We start from the raw sequence: 20936 nt of genomic DNA on the forward strand, positions 1-20936 counted from the left end.
TAGTTCACCTTAGTAGCTTCCAGGCCCAGTACGATAAAGCCTACCAAGATACACAACACGCAGTCCTGGTAAGAGGGGAAACAGAACAACAGGTGGCCCAGCTAACTAGCAAATGCGCAGATTTAAAAGCAGCTTTGAGAGCGCTCCACAGCTCCACTAAGGAACAGAAGCAGAGTACTGTTGACCATGCTAAATGCCGACTGAAGATAGAAAAGTTACAGTTGCTACTCTCAGTACAGAATGGCTTCAGGTACACTTTCGGGCAGGATTGAGATGAGGAAGATGCTCCTGATTGGCAAGAGTTAAACGAAAGCACCCAAAGATACGTAGAGGACACGGGAAATCAATATTGAGCCCCCCATGTCCCAAAAAGAAAAGCACCCGCAGCACCGACTGCATGGGCAGCACACACCCCCACTCACAATTCGACCCCCATGAATTCAGTTACCACACAACGCAAGTCATCGGATCAGGAGGAGCCTGATATCGTTTACACCACCTCACTATCCATAACCCAATTAAGAGAAGCTTGCACAAAAATTTGTCCATTCCAGCCCACCGCAGACCCGCACAGCTTCTTTGAGGAGGTGCGCCAACAAAAAGCTATGTACGGCCTAGATGAGAGGGAGGAAGTAAAGCTAATAGTTATGAGTCTTAGCCAGTCCATAAGGTCAGCTTTGCCAGATCCCCAAAATGTAGCCAGAGGAAACCTACAGGAAATGAAAACAGCCATATTAGATGCCATCGGGTATAACAAAGGAGATCCAGTCGAGGGTTTAAATCACTGCAGGCAAAAGGGAGAACATCCGACCGCATTTGCTGGTCGCCTATGGATTCATTTCATGGCAGTCTACGGACAATTGAACCAGGCACACCTAAATGAGGAGGACACCACTAAATGGTCCCGCACGCCACAGATGCAGGTCAAAAGGCTTGTGTAAACTACGACCCCGCAGACCACACACAGAATGAGGTTTGGGTACTTAAACGACTTTCTAGAGCATGGGAACAAACCCTACACCGACAGACAGATCAGGACGAGATAGAAGCAAACATGCACACAGTTAGGACTAGCCAGGACCCAGCATGGATAAACGGGAGTAGACACGAGGGACAGCACCCCAGAGCACAGGCACCAGGAGGTTGTTACAATTGTGGCCACATAGGACATTACGCCCGTGATTGCCAACAAAACCCCCCGAACGATACCAACAACCAAACCCCCCACCTAGGATTAATGTTAGGCCCATGCATAATGTTAGCGCCCGTTCTGACGACTTAGCGTTTAACTCCACAGATTGACAGTGTTCGGACTCCCCAACTTGGGTCTGTGATACACGCTGGGACAAATCAGGCAGACCAGTAGTTACAGGCACAGTCCAGGGACATACAGTCGATTTTCTTTGGGACACAGGAGGACCCCGCACCACTTTAAACTCCTCCACCATGTTTCAACAGGACAAATGGCCCACCACAGACACCATCACCCTGAGTGGATTGTAGTACCACTGCTTCTACTAACCGCCATTGTGGGGGCCTTCAGCTTCCTCAGCTGCAGCTTATTTACTTAGCAGACTTCTCTCGTGTCACATTCCACCACGCCCAGGGACAATGCTGTTTGGCAAGTTATTTTGAGAGTTACCTTTGGCAATGTCAGCAAGCTACTGCAAACGTATTCACTTTTGAAACTGCACAAAAATGTGTCTCGCAATACTCCAAAATTACAATGAATGGACATCTTTTTCAATGGCGTCGCCAGTGACTCACTGTTGGACAAATCATTCCTGGTTCCAAACTGATATCTTTCCGCAATCTCCAATAGCTTGGGGGTTGCAGTGCTACTCAAGCTTCCACAAAATGTCCAAATGTCTTTTAAATAATTCTTGAGTGTTCCATACATTTCTGGGCCAGCTTCAAGGCAGCAGAGTGGAGCGATTAAACTTACGGGTGTAAGACGGCCTCACTGAGGAAGCTGGTAGATCCCGAGAGGCCGATAGATCCCAGGTAAGCTTGCTTAAGTGGGTTTAAAACTTACAAAGGGGTGCGCCAGTTGGTCACGCCCCCTTTGGAAGGGATTTTAATTTTAAAAAAAATTTAGAGTACCCAATTATTTTTTCCAATTAAGGGGCAATTTAGCGTGGCCAATCCACCTATCCTGCACATCTTTTGGGTTGTGGGGGCGAAACCCACGCAGACATGGGGAGAATGTGCAAACTTCACACAGACAGTTACCCAGGACCGGGATTCGAACCCGGGTCCTCAGTGCCGTAGGCAACAATGCTAGCCACTGTGCCACCATGCTTCCCTGGGATTCTAATTTTAACGCTTCTCGGAACTTGGATATATCCTGCAAGGCGTAAAAGCTGCCGAGGAGGCCCTCTCCCGGGATGTACCGGCTGAGTTGCGTCTTGCTTGAGAGAGAGCACAACGCAGCCCATAGATCGTGTCCAATATGTAAGAAAAATGGAATGACGTAGTCCTTGAAAACAGTTACCTTCACTTACCTTTCGTGATACATCACCAACTGTGGCTTGGTTAAAAGAAAATAGTTCTGTGACAAAAATATTGAAACAGTTACAATTTCAGTTTTCTCTTGAATTTTTTTTTTTCAATACTGTAACAGTATTTCCCATGATAGACCATGTCCCAATACAAAATTAATTTTCTAATGGTTTTCCTTTCGTAAAGATACACGCCTGAGAATTAGCAATTAGCCTACTTGCAGTGATCTGTTTTTCGCATTAAATATAATCCAACAATACATTCATAATTAAAACCTGAGAGGAAGCTTCTTTGTCATATGAGAAATAAGTTTCTTTCATGAAAATTACTTCTGAAGAAATCAGACAGCTTCTCCTGATTCACTAAAGTCCTGGACGCTAAAAATAACTTGGAGACAGGAACAGATCATGGGGCATAGAAAGACCATGAAGTTGAAGGATGAGTGGGCGTCGGCCTGTGCCAAGATTTGCAGATGCATCTCTGGATGTGCTACGGGGCATTGAGGATCAGGAGGGTGTTGTTGTTCCAGTGGTGGGATAAAAAAAAACTGCTGCCAACACCGAAAATACATGGCTGGAGGTGGCAGATGAGGTTAGCAGCAAGGGTCTGATACAGATATCATGAAGTCAGTGCATTAAGTGGTTCAACAACCTGACTAGGTCAGGAATGATGAGCATATGGCTATATCAGCCAAATCTTGTACTTCACTCTTCTCACTGTTTCCTGTCATTTATAACTCCATTCACATCACTCCTCACCCCTATTTCACTCTGATCACAAGCAATGAACCTTCTATCATCCTCATTTCCGTGGCATGTTCACTTCCTGCATCTTCACTGCAATTTTCATCTCCTTTGATCTTAGTCAGACCATTTGTCAACCGTTCCTAGGCCACATCCTGTAATGATGTGGAGATGCTGGCGTTGGACTGGGGTGAGCACAGTAAGAAGTCTTACAACACCAGGTTAAAGTCCAACATATTTGTTTCAAACACTAGCTTGCGGAGCGCTGCTCCTTCCTCAGATGAATAAAGAGGTGTGTTCCAGAAACATATATATAGATAAATTCAAAGATGCCAGACAATGCTGAGAATGTGAACATTTGCAGGTCATTAAATCTTTACAGATCCAGAGATAGGGGTAACCACAGGTTAAAGAGGTGTGAATTGTCTCGAGCCAGGACAGTTGGTAGGATTTCGCAAGCCCAGGCCAGATGGTGGGGGATGAATGTAATGCGACATGAATCCCAGGTCCCGGTTGAGGCCGCACTCATGTGTGCGGAACTTGGCTATAAGTTTCTGCTTGGCGATTCTGCGTTGTCGCACGTCCTGAAGACCGCCTTGGAGAACGCTTACCCGGAGATCAGAGGCTGAATGCCCTTGACTGCTGAAGTGTTCCCCGACTGGAAGGGAACATTCCTGCCTGGTGATTGTTGCGCGATGTCCGTTCATTCAGCTCCCAGTGCTGTTGAGCTCCCCAGAGGGCCCACTCTTGGCACTTCTACCCTCGGACTGCCATCCTGGACTCAAAGCAGGTCAGTCAGCATTGTAAGGGCCCTTCCTGTTTATTCTCTGTTTGTTTCCTTACTTCCCTTTTTATGTTTGCCATTACATTCTTGATCCATGGATGATTTATGGACATGTGTCTTTAAGGCAGCCTGTATCTTTAATTCAAGCAGAGATAGCAGTGGCCTATGCCTTTAATTCAAACTGAAGATTCCAGAAGGCCGTGCTGGTTTAGGCTGGTGATTGGAGACAGGCTGGCATGGTTTTGATTGATTTGGCTGGTGACCCAAGTGACTTGGCCCAAAAGGCTGTGCTCTGCCTGGGAACAGATGGTAATTGGACCTGATCCCACTGGAATGTTTTCAGAGTCGCCCGGTTCCAGTTTGGTTTCACTTTTGATTCCAGCAGCCTAACTAACTCTCTCCAAAATGATCTAACTAATCCTCTTCAGAAGGCCACTGTAAGGGCTGACCCTCACTCCAGCAAGTCTGGGTGCCATCCTCTTGGGACAGCAAAGGCCTGAGGTCAAGCCATGGGCTCAAAGATGTGAAATAAAGTGTCACTCCGGAAAGATTAAGCCTGAATGTGAACCTCAAGTTGAAGGCCCAGTTTGATAAGAACTAAAGTGTCTCTCCAGTAAACCTGCTGCCTGTGAGTACTGAATTCTGGGGTGATTAGGAGCCTTATGTACCCAGCTGCTCCGGACACCAAAACATTTGATGAACTTGTGAACTTAGTGGGGCAACATTTTAACCCAACCCCTCCAATGTTACCGGTTTAATACCGCTGAGAGGACCCCAGGAGAATCTCTTGCCGACTTTCTATCCAGGCTACGCAGGATTGCACAGTACTGTGACTATGGTGAGACCTTGTCAGAAATGTTACGCGACCATTTGGTTTGCGGTATTAACAATGCGGCCACCCAGAGAAAGTTGTTAGCCGAGCCAACATTGACTTTTCAACAGGCCATTCAAATAGTATTGTCCCGAGAGAGCGCAGAACGAGGAGTGCAGGAGCTACAGGGAATGGAGGTGCATGCCTTGGGGCGCAACCCCTTCCATCCGAAAGCATCCCTCTGCACCCCTGCGGTACCTTGGGCAGTTCTTGGAGGGGAAGCTTGTGGGGATGGACGAGCTGTGGGAGAGGTTTGAGCTGCCGAGGGGTAGCGAGTTTAGGTACATGTAGTTGCGGGATTTTGCATGAAAGGAGTTACTGGAGTACACGTTATTGGAGCAACTGCTGCTCCCTGATGATTTGGGGGAGGATAGGATTGGGGAAATATATGGGTGGTTGGAGGAACAGAGCAAAGCATAGGAGGTGAGGATAAAGTATAAGTGGGAGGAGTTCGGGAGGGAAATAGGACGGGGTCTCTGGTGATACAGCGGGTGAACTCAACCTCATTCTGCATGAGGATGTGCTTGATTAAGTTCAAGGTGACGCAGAGGGTTCACATGACTCGGACAAGGATGAGGGGGTTCTTCCAGGCAGTGACCGATGGATGTGAGAAGTGTGGGCAGGGTTGTTGAATCATGCTCACATGTTCCTGGGCTGCGGGAAGCTGGAGAGCTTTGGGAGGTGGTGTTTGGGACATTACCCAGGATAGCAGGAGCTGAGGTTAGGCCAGACCCTATGGTGGCGGTCTTTGGAGATTTGGATGAGCCGGAGCTGGTGGAGGGGAAGGGGACTGATGTTATGGCCTTTGCCTCTCTGATTGCCCAGCAAAGGATCCTGTTGAATTTGAGGTAGGTACCCCACCCAGGGTACAATGGCCTGGCTGGGGGACTTGTACGACTTTCTCTGGCTGGAGAAGATTAAGTTTAAGTTGAGGGGGTCAGAAGAGGGTTTTGAGGTGTGGTTGAGGCTGTTCATGACTTTATTTGAGGAGCTTTTGTTGCGGGGGAGGTGCAGGGGAAGATTTAAAAGGGAAAACTGTACAAATTATTGACTATGCTTTGATGGACTGTGTATTTTGTTGTTATGATGTTCTGTGTATGTTTGGAATAAAATGGGTGGAATTCTCTGATGGCGAAATTGGGAAACGCGTTTGTGCGGAAGATCGGTTTTGCTGCCACAATCGTGGCAGGCGCCGGTTTCACACCAAATGGCAATTCTCCGGTGCCTCGACAGCGACGTCTATGCGTTCCACCCCGCACATACAGTAAATGTTATTTGCATATTATTAGCGGGCCTGAGCCAGTATTTGGCCGGGGCCTCCGCGATCCTCCGCCTCCACTGGGGGGAATTCCCGATGGCAAGGTTTCATAATCCAGAAACAGGCGCCATGGCTGATGAGGGAGAGAGGAGAAGTCAGACACGGAGATGCGTGACTGTGGGCTGCCGGCCCTGACACCGCTGGGGGCGCGGACAATACTTCACCCTGATGCATGATTTTATCTTCACCGCAAGATTTTATCATTTTATCATCTTGCGCCGCTGTGTGTTATTAAACATGAAGGCTACCGACCGTTGGTCAGTGAGGAGAGTGAATCTCCTGCTGGCCAGGTAATGCCTCCGATGCCGCACAGTTTCAACAATAGCTTGGGCCTCTTTTTCGACGGATGAGTGCCGTATTTCTGAGGCATGAAGGGCGCGGGAGAAGAATGCCATGGGTCTGCCTGCCTGATTGAGAGTGGCGGCTAGGGCGACGTCTGATGCGTCGCTCTCTACTTGAAAGGGCAGTGTCTCGTCTACTGCGTGCATCCCGGCCTTGGCGATATCGGCTCCGATATGGGTGAAGGCCTGTTGTGCCTCGGCCGTCAGGGGAAAGTGGGTGGACTGGATGAGTGGGCGGGCCTTGTCCGCATAGTTTGGGACTCACTGGGCGTAGTATGAGAAGAACCCCAGGCAGCGTTTGAGGACCTTGGGGCAGTGGGGAAAGGGGAGCTCCATGAGGGGGCGCATGCAGTCGGGATCGGGCCCCAGAACTCCGTTCTGGACCACATAGCCGAGGATGGCTAAGCGGGTCATGCTGAACACACACTTCTCCTTGTTGTAGGTGAGGTTTAGGAGAGTGGCGGTGTGAAGAAATTTGGCCAGGTCGGCATCGTGGTCCTGCTGGTCATGGCCGCAGATGGTGACATTGTCTAGGTACGGGAAGGTGGCCTGCAAACTGTACCGGTCGACCATTCGATCCATCTCCCTTTGGAAGACCGAGACCCCGTTAGTGACGCCGAAGGGAACCCTGAGGAAGTGATAGAGGCGACCGTCCGCCTCGAAGGCAGTGGATGGACGGTACGATTTATGGATGGGGAGCTGGTGGTAGGCGGATTTGAGGTCTACCGTTGAGAAGACCCGGTACTGTGCAATCTGATTGACCATATCAGATAGGGGTGGGAGGGGGTACGCGTCGAGCTGCGTGTACTGATTGATGGTCTGGCTGTAGTCCATGACCATTCTGTTTTTCTCCCCAGTTTTAACGACTATCACTTGGGCTCTCCAGGGGCTGTTGCTGGCCTCGATGATGCCTTCCCAAAGCAGCCGCTGGACCTCGGACTGGATGAAGGTCCTGTCCTGGGTGCTGTACCATCTGCTCATGGTGGCGACGGGCTTGCAGTCCGCAGTTAGATTTGCGAAGAGGGAAGGCGGATCGACCTTTAGGGTCGCGAGGCCGCACACAGTGAGGGGTGGTAGCGGCCCGCTGAATTTTAGGGTTAGGCTCTGGAGGTTGCACTGGAAGTCCAGGCCTAGTATTAGGGAAGCGCAGAGGTTAGGGAGGAGGTTAGAGGCGGAAGCCGCTGAATTCTACGCCCTGGACCGTGAGTGTGACCGTACAGTACCCCCGGATCACGGAATGGAATCCGGAGGCCAGGGAGATTCTTTGGTTGGTGGGGTGTACCGCGAGGGAGCAACGCCTTACCGTATCCGGGTGGATGAAGCTTTCGGTGCTCCCGGAGTCCAGAAGGCAAGAGGTCGCGTGGCCTTTGATTTTCACACTGGTCGATGCGGTGGCCAGGTTGTGCAGACGAGACTGGTCAGTCGTCACTGACGTCGGATGATGGGGAGCCTGGGGGGCCCAGGTCCTGAAATGCTGTTGGTGTCCATGTGCTGTGGGCAAGACAAGATGGAGGCGTCAGAAGATCTTGAGGGGGACAAAATGGCGTCGCCCATGGGCCGCACATTGCGGGGGTTGGACAAGACGTGATCCGGGGAGGTGAAGATGGCGGCGCCCATTGTGTGTATACTAGGGGGGTAGGGGTGACAGAGGCGACTGCATGGGCCTGGCACACCGCGGCGAAGTGCCCCTTTTTACCGAAAGCTTTACAAAGGGCAGCGAGGTCCGGGGAGCATTGGTGAGGGCGTTTCTGCTGGCCGCAAAAATAGCATCGGGGGTCCCCGGGGTGCGATGGCTGGTGCGCGGCGCAGGCCTATTGGCTGGGTAAGGCCCCCGCTGGGGCGGCCGTCTTTGGGGTCCACGATGCGTAGGAGGGGTGGGCCACGCGGCTGGGGGTGTAGGCCTGAATGTTGCGCGAGGGGACCGCCATAGAGAGCGCTAGCTTCTTTGTCTCAGCTAGATCGAGCGCGGCCCCCTCTAATAGTCTTTGGCGTATGAGGTCCGACCCAATCCCCATAACGAACCCGTCCGTCATAAGGAGGTTTGAATGTTCAGTGGCCGTAACGGCCTGACAGTCACAGGCCCGGACGAGTGGGATTTGGGCCCGCCAGAAGTCTTCGATGGACTCACCAGGGAGTTGAGTGCGAGTGGCGAGTACGTGCCTGGCGAAGAGCTTGTTCGTCTTCTGAGTGTAATTCTCTTTGAGAAGCGTCATGGCTTCGGCGTAGGTCGGCGCGTCCTGGATCAGCGGGAAAATGTTGGAGCTCAACCTTGAGTACAGGATCTGTACCTTTTGAGCCTCTGAGATAGCGCTGGGCGCCGAGTTGATTTACACCGCGAAGCAAGCTAGCCAGTGATTAAAGTCCTTTTTGGCGTCGCTTGATTGTGGATCCAGCTGCAGGCGATCTGGCTTGATATGGAGGTCCATTTTTAGAAAATCTTAGAGCAATAAAATGATGCACGATCAATTGAACAAAGACTAGAGTTGGATACAACTGAGGCTTTATTGCTCTAAGATGTGTGGCCTCCCACAGCAGCTGGTGAAATGGCTGCTGCATGGAGGACACACATTATTTATACTCTGCCTACTAGGCGGAGCCAGCAGGCAGGGACTACCAGTGAACCTGTAGTACAGGTCCTACCATACATCACCTAATAAAGGTGTAACAGTGGTTTACCACACACCCCTCTTCGGTGGAAGTCACATGGGCACGAATTGCTGCAAGTATTTACAGGCGGGGCCTGAACACCATGGCAACTGAGGGGACGCGAGAAGGTAAGAAAACTCTCGTAAACCGCTGCTCCCATCTATCTTGCCCCAGACAGGTATCCTGACCAGCTCTCTGTCTCAACCTGTGTGTTGCACTCAGGCCCCACATCACACTGTCGCAAAGGTCCCAGCAAACACACACTTCCCTCACTCACCCACTCTGTAGGACCTGCCCACACACAAGCTGGTAAGCATGGAGGTGATCGGCAGCACACGGTGACCTTCTCCACCGCATAACCAGTTGCCATCATGCTGGCGGGATAACATAAGTCTCACCCAGTGAGGACACCCACAGTAGACCCACTGGGGAAACAGAATAGGGGCCGCAGAGCCTGTCGCCGACATGGGTTGCGACAGCCACCGGTACCCCTGTTGATAGGGAATGGTGGTGAGGATAGAGACTCCCCGGTGCCACTCACTGATGGAGACAAGGGTGCAGTGCGGACACATATAGAGGTGGTCAGGTGAGAGAGGGGTGGCGGGAACATGTTGAGGGTGGCACTGAAGTACAACTCCGGGTCCCCATGAAACCTGTTGGATTTGGGGTCTTCTCTTTTCCCCCCTTGCAGAAAATGAATTTCGGAGTACAACCAACAATACTCACTATCTACCTGGTAGTAGATGCTGTTGCAGATGCATGGAGGCTGGAGTCAAGAGGCCTGCTCGCGGAGGACCCTGCACAAAATGAGCCTGCCCCAGAAGAGCAGCGGCAGCTGGTGAGGCTTACGTACCGGCTGTCCAACAGGCCAAGGAGGAGGTGCATCAGGACACGTTCATACCATTGGCACCTGTCCTTTGAAGAGCTGTCTGACCACTTCTGCCACCGCGATTTCGGCTCACCATAATAATAATAATGATAATCTTTATTATTGTCAGAAGTAGGCTTACATTAACACACCAATGAAGTTACTGTGACAATCCCCTAGCCGTCACACTCCGGCGCATGTTTGGGTACACAGAGGGAGAATTCAGAATGTCCAATTGCCTTACAGTACATCTTTCGGGACTTCTGGGAAGAAACTGGAGCACTTGGTGAAATCCCACGCAGACACCGAGAAAATGTGCACGAAAGGGAAAATGCTGGAAAATCTCAGTGAGTCTGGCAGCATCTGTAGGGAGAGAAAAGAGCTAGCGTTTCGAGTCCGATTTATCAAAGCTAACAGACAGAGAAAGTGCGAAATATTTATACTGTGGAGTGAGAATGAAAGATGAGTCATAGCCACAGAAACCCAGGGAAACTGGGTGCTAATGGCCACAGATATCAAGGGGAAAGAGTGTTAATGGCAGTCCCCAGAGAGGACAAAATATGTGAAAGGTCAAACAGCAGGGAAACTAACATCAGAGGATGAACTGTAGGTGTGGGGGGAGGGGAAGGGGGAAGCAAAGAGGAGAAAGGTGCAGGAAAGGTGGATAAGATTGGGGGGGGGGGGGGGAATTAAATGTATATTAAGAAAGAAAGAAATAGAACATAGAACAGTACAGCACAGAACAGGCCCTTCAGCCCTCAATGTTGTGCCGAGCCATGATCACCCTACTCAAACCCACGTATCCACCCTATACCCGTAACCCAACAACCCTCCCTTAATCTTACTTTTATTAGGACACTACTGGCAATTTAGCACGGCCAATCCACCTAACCCGCACATCTTTGGACTGTGGGAGGAAACCGGAGCACCCGGAGGAAACCCACGCACACAGGGGGAGGACGTGCAGACTACACACAGACAGTGACCCAGCCGGGAATCGAACCTAGGACCCTGGAGCTGTGAAGCATTTATGCTAACCACCATGCTACCCTGCTGCCCAAATGATAAAGGACAGTTAAAATGAAGTGAAAACAAATGGGTCGAGGTAGGGTTGATCATCTGAAGTTGTTGAATTCAATGTTCAGGCCGGAAGGTTGTAGCGTGCCTAACGGGAAGATGAGATGTTGTTCCTCCAGTTTGCGTTGCGCTTCACTGGAACATTGCAGCAGGCCAAGAACAGACATGTGGGCATGGGAGCAGGGTGTTGTGTTAAAATGGCAAGCAACAGGCAGGTCAGGATCCTGAATGTGCACAGACCGAAGATGCTCAGCAAAGCGATCACCCAGTCTGCATTTGGTCTCTCCGATATAGAGGAGACCATATTGGGAGCAACGAATGCAGTGGATCAAATTGGAAGAGATGCAAGTGAAACGCTGCTTAACCTGGAATGAGTGTTTTGGGCCTGGAATGTTAAGCATGGAAGGGGTAAAGGGGCAGGTGTTACACCTTCTGCGATTGCATGGGAAGGTGCCATGGGTGATGGGAGAGGTACTGGGTTTGGTGGGGGAGTGGACTAGATTGTCTCGGAGGGAACGGTCTCTGCGGAATACTGACAGAGGGAGTGAAGGGAAGATGTGTTTGGTGGTGGCATCACGCTGGCATTGGTGAAAATGGCGGAGGATTATGTTTTGCATACGGAGGCTGGTGGGATGAAATGTGAGAACGAGGGGGACTCTATCCTCGTTCTGTAAGGGCGTGGAGGGGGCGAGGGTAGTGGCGCGGGAGATGGACCGCACACTGTTGAGGGCCCTGTCCACAACTGTAGGTGGGAAATCACGGTCGAGGAAGAAGGAACACATTTTCGAAGCACCATTTTGGAAAGTGGCATCATTGGAACAAATGCGACGGAGGCGAAGGAGCTGAGAGAAAGGGATGGTGTCCTTACAGGGTGTAGGGTGCGAAGAGTTGTAGTCCAGATAGCTGTGGGAGTCAGTGGACTTGTAGGATATTAATGGATAGTCTATTGCCGGAAATGGAGACAGACAGATCAAGGAAGGGAAGGGAAGTGTCTGAGATGGACCAGGTGAAAGTGATGGAGGGGTGGAAACTGGAAGCAAAGTTGATGAATTTTTCCAGGTCCGGGCGAGAGCATGACGTGGCACCGAAATAGTCATCAATGTATCGGTAAAGAAGTTGTGGCAGGGGGCCCGGATAGGCCTGGAACAAGGAATGTTCCACATACCCCATAAAAAGGCAAGCGTAGCTAGGACCCATGCGGGTACCCATTCTCTTCCAATTTGATCTACTGCATTCGTTGCTCCCAATGTGGTCTCCTCTATATCGGCGAGACCAAACGCAGACTGGGTGATCGCTGTGCTGAACATCTTTGGTCTGTGCGCATTCAGGATCCTTACCTTCCTGTTGCTTGCCATTTAACACGTATGTTAGTATTCAACTGCCTCCCTTTCACGAACCCCGTTTGATCCTCGTGAATAACCTGTGGCACACAGTCCTCTATCCTCGTGGCTAAAATCTTCGCCAACAACTTGGCGTCTACATTTAAGAGTGAGATCGGCCTGTATGACCCACACTGCAGGGGATTCTTGTCCCGCTTAAGGATCAAGGAAATCAGCGCCTGAGACATCGTCGGAGGCAAAGCCCCTCCTTCCCTTGCCTCGTTGAAGGTCCAAACCAACAAGAGGGCCCAACAGGTCTGCATACGTCTTATAGAATTCGATCAAGAACCCATCCGGCCCCGGCGCCTTCCCCGACTGCATGCCCCCTATCCCTTTGACCAACTCCTCCAGCCCAACCGGCGCCCCCAGTCCCTCCACCTATCCCTCCTTCACCCACGGGAATCTCAGCCGGCCCATAAAACGCCCCATCCCCCCCTCCTCCAGTGGGGGTTTGGACCGATACAGTTCCTCATAGAAGTCCCTGAAGACCCCATTGATGCCTACCCCACTTCGCACCATATTCCCTCCCCTATCCTTAACTCCACCGATCTCCCTAGCCGCATCTCGATTCCGAAGCTGGTGCGCCAGCATCTGGCTCGCCTTTTCCCCAGATTCATACACCGCCCCCTGTGCCTTCCTCCACTGAACTTCCGCCTTCCTGGTGGTCAATAGGTCGAATTCAGACTGGAGACTATGCCGCTCCCTAAGCAATCCCTCCTCCGGAGCCTCCACGTACCTCCTGTCCACCCTCACCATCTCCCCCACCAACCTCTCCCTCTCTCTCTGCTCTCTCCTCTCCCTGTGGGCCCGGATGGAGATCAGCTCTCCACCGCCTTCAGCGGCTCCCAGACCGTCCCCTAGTGGTGGTTATTGCACCAAGTTCTTCTGTATTAACTGTAGTTATTGGAATTTTTAAATTATCCTCAACCGTGAAGATAGAGGCAAAATATTAGTTTAGTGTCTCCGCCATCTCTATGTTCCCCATGAAATGAAAATCGCTTAATGTCACAAGTAGGCTTCAAATGAAGTTTCTTTGAAAAGCCCCGAGTCGCCACATTCCGGAGCCTGTTCAGGGAGGCTGGTACGGGCAGTGAACCCGTGCTGCTGGTCTTGGTCTGCTTTAGAAGCCAGCTATTTAGACCACTGTGCTAAACCAACCCCTATCATTGCCTCGCCAATATTGTCCTCTAAAGGGTCAACAATTACTTTAGCTATTCTCTTCCTCCTTATATACTTCTAGAAGCTTTTGGTATCAGTGTTTATGTTTTCTTCTAGTTTCCTTTCATTGCTCTTTTGATTTGATTTTTAGTATCCTATTGCTTCCAATCTCGCAATCATCCAGCTGACTAGCGTTTGCAGTATGGTATGCCCTAGCTTTTATGCCTTCCTGGACTTCCTTGTTTAACCATGGAACGTTTTTCTCCCTTTTACAATTCCTCTCAGGAATGTACTTTAATTGATGGGTGTGTCCAGAACCAGGGGTCACAGCCTGAGGATTCATGGTAAACCATTTCAGACAGAGATAAGGAGACACTTCTTCACACAAAGTGTGAGCCTGTGAAATTCATTACCACAGGAAGTAGTTGATGCCAAAACTTTGAATAAATGCAAGAGGCGTCTGGATACAGCACTTGGGGAGAATGGGATCAAAGGCTATGGGGAGAAAGCAGGATTAGGCTATTGAGTTGGATGATGAGCCATAATTGTGATGAATGGCGTAGCCAGGCTCGAAGGGCAAAAAGGCCTCCTCCTGCTCCTATCTTCTATGTATCTATGTAATTGAATGGTATTTAATATCTCCCTGAATATCTGCCATTGTTTCTCAACTGTCCGCCCCTCAATTATCTATGCCCAGTCTACTTGGGCCAATTCTTTCCTCAGGCCTGTATAATTAACTCTGCCCAATACTAAAACTCTAGTATGGCACTTGTCTTCTCTCGCTAAATCTGAAATTCTAGCATGTTGTGATCACTCTTTCCAAGAGGAACCTTAATGACAAGACTATTGTTCTTCTTTGTTACATAATACTAAATCTAAAATAGCCTGCTACTTGGTTGTCTCTATGACATATTTCTCTAAGAAACAATCCCTAATATTTTCTATGAAATCTCCCTTGAGGCTACCATTGTCAATTACATCAATCCAGTCAATATGCATATTAAAATCACCCATGATTACCATTGTGCCCATCTTACAAACCTTCATTATTTCTCGGTTTATACTATTCCCCAATTTGGAAGTATTGCTCGGGGGCCTGCAAATTATTCCTGCCAAGGAGATTTTTTCCCCTTATTTTTATATCCACCCAGATCGATTCAACCTTTTAGCCCTTAGTGCCAATATCAGTTTTTAATACTGCCTTGATGCCATCTTTAACCAATATAGCAATTCCACCTCCTGTTCCATTGTGTTTATCCTTTGAGAAAACTGAATACCCTTGGACATTCAACTCCCAGTCCTAGTCCTCCTGCAGCCATGTTTCAATAATCCACACCAAATCATACCCATTTGTCTCTATTTGTGCTGTCACCTCATTGACCTTATTCCGAATACTGCGTGTGTTTCCATACAAGGTTTTTAAATATGTTCTACTGATGTGTCTGTCCCTTACAGGATTTTTTTGTGCACTACGCTTTTCACATATTCTGACCTTTATTAATCTCTGATAACGCTCAGCCTCTTCCCCCACTTTCACTCTCACAGTCACCTTAATTTTGATTTTTTTACGTTTCCTTTCCCCTCCACAGTCGTTAGACTGGCTGTGCCTGTTCATCCGAATAACCTCTACCTTCTCCTCACATGCTGACCTGCTGCTTTGGTTCCTATTAACCATTATACATCTTGTAGCTTTATCCTTCCCTTCCCCCCCATTTGCTAGTTTAAAGTATGTGTGACCAGCCTATTTATCATTTCTGCTAGAACACTGGTACCAGATCGGTTCAGGTGGAGAACGTCCCAAAGGTACAGATCCCTTCTGTCCCAATACTGATGCCAGTGCCCCTCTTTCCCGCACCACTCTTTTAGCCACGTGTTTACTTCCCGAATTTTCTCTTCCCTATGCCAATTCGCATCGGCAAAGCTCTGACAACTCGCTAATCCATACCCATGCCCTCGGTGGCTCTGAGTCCCACCAGCACAATGGGATCTGTCTCTGGGCTATCAGGCCTTTCTCCTCACCTGTACTCCCAGATCCTCTGATACTCCTAATATCGCCACCTCTGCTCCCAAAATCTTTGACATTACGTCCGCAAATTCCGTCTAAAACCCCCGCAATGTCGGACACACCCAAAATATATGGACATAAAATATATGGACATGATTCGGCGGACCCCTGCGTACCACCCACAGCTATCTACCACTGCCGAACCGATTAATCCTGGCCATTGTCATGTGGGCCCTGTGCACCTCTTTAAACTGGATGAGGCCTAGTCTTGCACATGAAAAGGATGCCATAACCCTCCACAAAGCCTCACTTCATACTCCAGCCGCTAGCCCCCCCTCCCCCCCCCCCCCCAGCTCTTCCTCCCACTTACGCCTAACCTCCTCCACCAGGGCACTTTCTCTCTTCACCAGCTCTCCATATATATCTGCAACCTTGCCCTCCCCTATTTCCTCCTCGGATAGGTGTTTATCCTGCAGCACCAGAGGAGGCAGCATCTGAAACAACGGCACCTCCTTCCTCATGAAGTCCCTCACCTGCAGTCAGGAGAATTTACTGACTTCTTCATTAATGAGCTGTACAGAATGGCTGAAGACTGTGACCATGTTGACCTGAAACCAGACCTAATCAGAGACGAGTTATTGTCAGTGTGGCGGATGGTGAACTCCCTTGAAGCTGAGGAAAATTTGACCTTGTAAAGGCCATTCAGATTATCAGGCAATCTGAAATCCATTACAGCACATTTTAAGGGGTGAAAGCAACCCATGGTACAGAGCAGCTCCCACTGTCTAGCTAATAAAACAGCAGAGGAGCATGGACGTTCCAGAACAAGGGAGGCAATACCCTGACCGACCACTAGAGGGTGGGCGACCATGCCATCAATTTGTAACCAAGTGGCCCACAGGCATAATCCATGTCCAGCACCGTGTTTTAATCGCAACTGCATTGGACACATTGGAAATTTATACAAAGCTAACACGGCTGATGCACAGATGAAACCAAGATGATGCACAAGGTAGACGTACCACACCAAGAGGAAACAGGGCAGCACGGTAGCACAGTGGTTAGCATAGTTGCTTCACAGCTCTAGGGTCCCAGGTTCGATTCCTGGCTTGGGTCAATGTCTGCAGATTCTCCGCCTGTCTGCGTGGGTTTCCTCCGGGTGCTCCGGTTTCCTCCCACAGTCCAAAGATGTGCAGGTTAGGTGGATTGGCCATGATAAATTGCCCTTAGTGTTCAAAAAGGTTTGGTGGGGTTGCTGGGCTACTGGTTGGGGTGGAGGCGTGAGCTTAAGTACGGTGCTCTTTCCAAGAGCCGGTGCAGACTCGATGGGCTGAATGGCCTCCTTCGGCATTGTAAATTCTATGATTCTATGAAACACAATCATGCACGGTAGCATGGCAGCACAGTGGGTAGCACTGTTGCTTCAGAGCTAAAGGGCCCTAGGTTCAATTTCCAGCTTGGATCACTATCAATGGGGAGTCTGCACGTTCTCCCCATGTCTGTGTGGGTTTCCTCCGGGTGCTCCAGTTTCACAAGTCCCGAAAGATGTGCTTGTTAGGTGAATGAAATGAATTGAAAATCGCTTATTGTCACAAGTAGGCTTCAAATGAAGTTACTGTGAAAAGCCCCTAGAATTGGATATTCTAAATTCTCTCCCTGTGTACCCAAACAGGTGCCAGAATGTGGCAACTAGGAGCTTTTCACAGTAATTTCATTGTAGTGTTAATATATGCCTACTTGTGACAATAAAGATTATTATTATTTTAATTAGTCAAATATCAGGGGCTCTCATTCTGGAACTTGGACATCTCAGTTAATGGTCATCTCACAAACTTTAAATTTGACATGGGTGGAATGTGAGAGTACCTTTAAGAAATGGGTGTTTATAAATGGGTGTGTATATACATATCTGTAGTGGGAGTACCTTTAAGAAATGGGTGTACACTACTGCAGTGATGTCAGAGAGTGGGTGGAGCTGGGCTGTCTGTCAGCCTTTTACTTTTATTTTAGGCTGTCCGCTGCAGGGTGTGTTTTAGTTTCGTTTTTAGTGTTGGAGCTGAAGCCAGACCAAGCAGGTGCCCTGCTGTTCTTCCTGCCATCAAAAGACTATCTCTTTATCGTTTGGTGAATTCAGAATTATAAACGTTTTCAGTCGTGACTTTAACCTGATGTGCTTCTGATAAAGGTTTTGTTTTTTAAGTTGTATGGATGTTAAAAAGAAAAGCTTAAAGGTTTACTTAGTGTTGTATTCTTTGGGGGTTGTATTTGAATTAATGGTTGCTAAGATGTTCACTATGTTTTAAAAAGGTTAACTTGAGTTCATAGAATAAACATTGTTTTGCTTAAAAAAAATACTTTTCCATTTCTGCTGCTCCACACCTGTAGAGTGGGCCATGTGCACCCCATACCACAATCTATAAAAGTTGTGGGTCAGGTGAACTCCATGATGCACTTTGGGGTTCTCTAAACCGCGGCCCATAAAAATGGGAGTCAGTATTATGGTCTTCTGGAAATCAACCGTGGCTGAAAAACCTCTGGCTTTGAGCAACAGACACGCCACTCTATGGACCTGGAGGAATCTGACTTCCAGTTATGGGCATCATGGTAGCACAGTGGTTAGCTCCGTTGCTTCACAGCGCCACAGTCCCAGGTTCGATTCCCAGCTTGGGTCACTGTCTGTGCAGTGTCTGCATGTTCTCCCCTGTGTCTACGTGGGATTCCTCAAATGTGCTCCGGTTTCCTCCCACAAGTCCCGAAAAATGTGCTGTTCGGTGAATGGACATTCTGAATTCTCCCTCTGTGTACCCGAACAGGGGCTGGAATGTGGCGACTCGGGGCTTTTCACAGTAAGTTCATTGCAGTGTTAATGTATGCCTACTTGTGACAATAAAGATTATTATTACATTTTAAATAGGTACGATGCTGGAACCATTGAGGTATTGCGACAAACAAATCTTTGAAGTTGTGTATGCCACCTGTAACCAGTCTTTTCCTCTTCTGAGCAGAGATACCAGTGTTGCCCAGAAATGTCATAAAATGGCAGATGTCAAAACAATCTCTGTTATCAATTACACAGAACTACAAATTCCTGAGAGCCCTATCTTGATTGTGATTTAGCTCTGAATTGTCTTCACTTTTTGAAAAGTTGATTTGTCCAATTTCTTTGCAGGTGCCAGAAGATCCTTGTTGGCCAGGCCAGCCAACCACCCAGCTGGCCGTCATGATGCCTGGAGTGGAATCAGTCAATAGATGATCCAGGAGCAAGAAGAGCCTCAGACTCAGACTCCGAAATCTGTTGGTTAAATATATCAAGACACTACGATACAGATGTTGCAACCTCTGGCCACTACTATCATTAGCCAGAAAATGCTGGACCAGAAAAGCAGCCAGTCTACCTCAAGGCATGGAAGCAAACCAATGACAACGTGGTTGCACAGAAAGCTAAACCACAGGGTGTGCTTGTTGAAGTTACACCCACACAACAGGAAGAGACATCTTCCATCCCAAAATGCATCCTGGCGAACTGCATGTAGGAAGAAACACAGAATAAGCATTATAAGATGAGCTGCGGTCAACCAAGACGTAAAACCTCTGTTGGATCTCCAGTTCAGCATCGCTCTGGGGATAATCCACCTTGGTCTAGATGTACACACTCTGTCGCACCAGGTCCCAGAGATGCCAGAATACAAAGACATGCTCAATTGCGACATAATTGGGAAGCTACCCGTCATATGAGGTTGAATGACTCGGTAATGCCCACTGTCTGTGCTCCAAGAAGAGTGCACCTTGCGACAAAACAGAAAGTAGTCGGCGAACTGGATTGAATGACAGGACTATGTGTCATAGCTCCAATTGACAAGGCTACAGAGTGGGTTTCAGCGATGGCAGCTGTGGGAAAGAAAGACGGCAGAGTCAGGATCTGTATCAACCTAGTTCACCTAAACAAGGAAATGCTGAGGCATCATTACCCCCCCCCCCCCCCCCCCCCGGAGGACAGTTGAACAGGTTATAGCTGACATGACCAACACTAAGGTTTTCAGTATCTTGGATGCAAAGCGTGGGTTTTGGCAAATTCCACTGGATGAAGAATCCTCAAAGCTCACTGTGTTCATGCCTCCGGAAGGCATATACCATTTCTCTGCATGCCCTACGGAATCTCCACTGGTAGTGAGGTCTTCCAATGGTGCATGGTCCAACGATGGAATAACCCTTTGCAGGCAGCCCTGCGAAATCACTGCCAATTACATCCTGGTCTATTGACTTACAATGAAAGAAAATTATGAATATCTGCATTTAGTCTTCGACAGAATTAGGACCACACAGTTGAAGCTCAACCCTGTTAAATGCAGATTCATGGACAACCATGTTCCTTATGTGGGTCATCTCCCCACTGCCAATGGTGTGAAGCCAGATGCAGACAAGACAATGGGGATGTGACAGATGTCCATCCCTGAGGACAAGCACACCTTGCAACGCTTCCTTGGAATTATGAATTTATCCTAGTTCATTCCTTGCTGCAGTGAGGTAACTGAACCCCTCCGTCAGCTCTTCCACCATCAGACAGCCACGTTTAATAAACTCAAGCAGGCACTCTCAGCCCCTCTGGTGTTACAATACTTAGACGTTCAAGCATCTGTATTCTTATCGACAGACACCTCCCAGTACGCACATGGTGCAGTTGTATCCGGAATGGCAGACCAGTAGCCTTCGCACCAAGGGCCCTCACTGACGCTGATACTCGTTATGCCCAGATCGAAAAGGAACTGGCATTGTCTTTGCTTGTCAGAAATTTTATGACTTCATCTATGGCCATCCTGCCACCTTGAAACTGATCACCAGCCGCTCATAATAATTCTCAAAAAGCCTCCTCATACTGCATCACCACGCCTGCAGGGCACAATGCTCAAGTTACAATGCGACAAACGATGCCTTCTCCGGGGCTTAACAACCCACCACTGACCAGGCAGATCATCAGGAGATCATTCACATTATCAAGTACTGGTCATTCAAGTACTGTTTTCCCGTAGAATTGACAAGCTCAAAGCTGTCCCATAGGCAGATATCACCTGCAAGCAGCTTCATGACATCATTATGAAAAGCTGGCCCTAGTCATCAAAGGAGCTTGCTCACGAGCAACATGGACTGATACGGCATGGCCTACAATTCGTCATTCCCACCACTCTGCAGAGGTACTATACCCAACAACGCCACCAAGGGCATCCAGGGTTGGAAGCAACAAGGTAT

General features: G+C 49.0%; 1 long non-coding RNA gene across 1 annotated transcript in view; it reads right to left on the bottom strand.

Annotated features, from left to right (window-relative positions):
- LOC119972957 overlaps positions 1 to 20936 on the bottom strand; it is an 86604-nt gene that overhangs the window by 57635 nt on the left and 8033 nt on the right. Inside the window, exon 2 of the long non-coding RNA XR_005462195.1 lies at positions 2505 to 2551. This is a non-coding gene — a long non-coding RNA (uncharacterized LOC119972957). The remainder of the gene's footprint in view (positions 1 to 2504; positions 2552 to 20936) is intronic.

This window comes from Scyliorhinus canicula, chromosome 10 (genome assembly GCF_902713615.1).
Source record: "Scyliorhinus canicula chromosome 10, sScyCan1.1, whole genome shotgun sequence".
Lineage (NCBI taxonomy): Eukaryota > Metazoa > Chordata > Chondrichthyes > Carcharhiniformes > Scyliorhinidae > Scyliorhinus > Scyliorhinus canicula.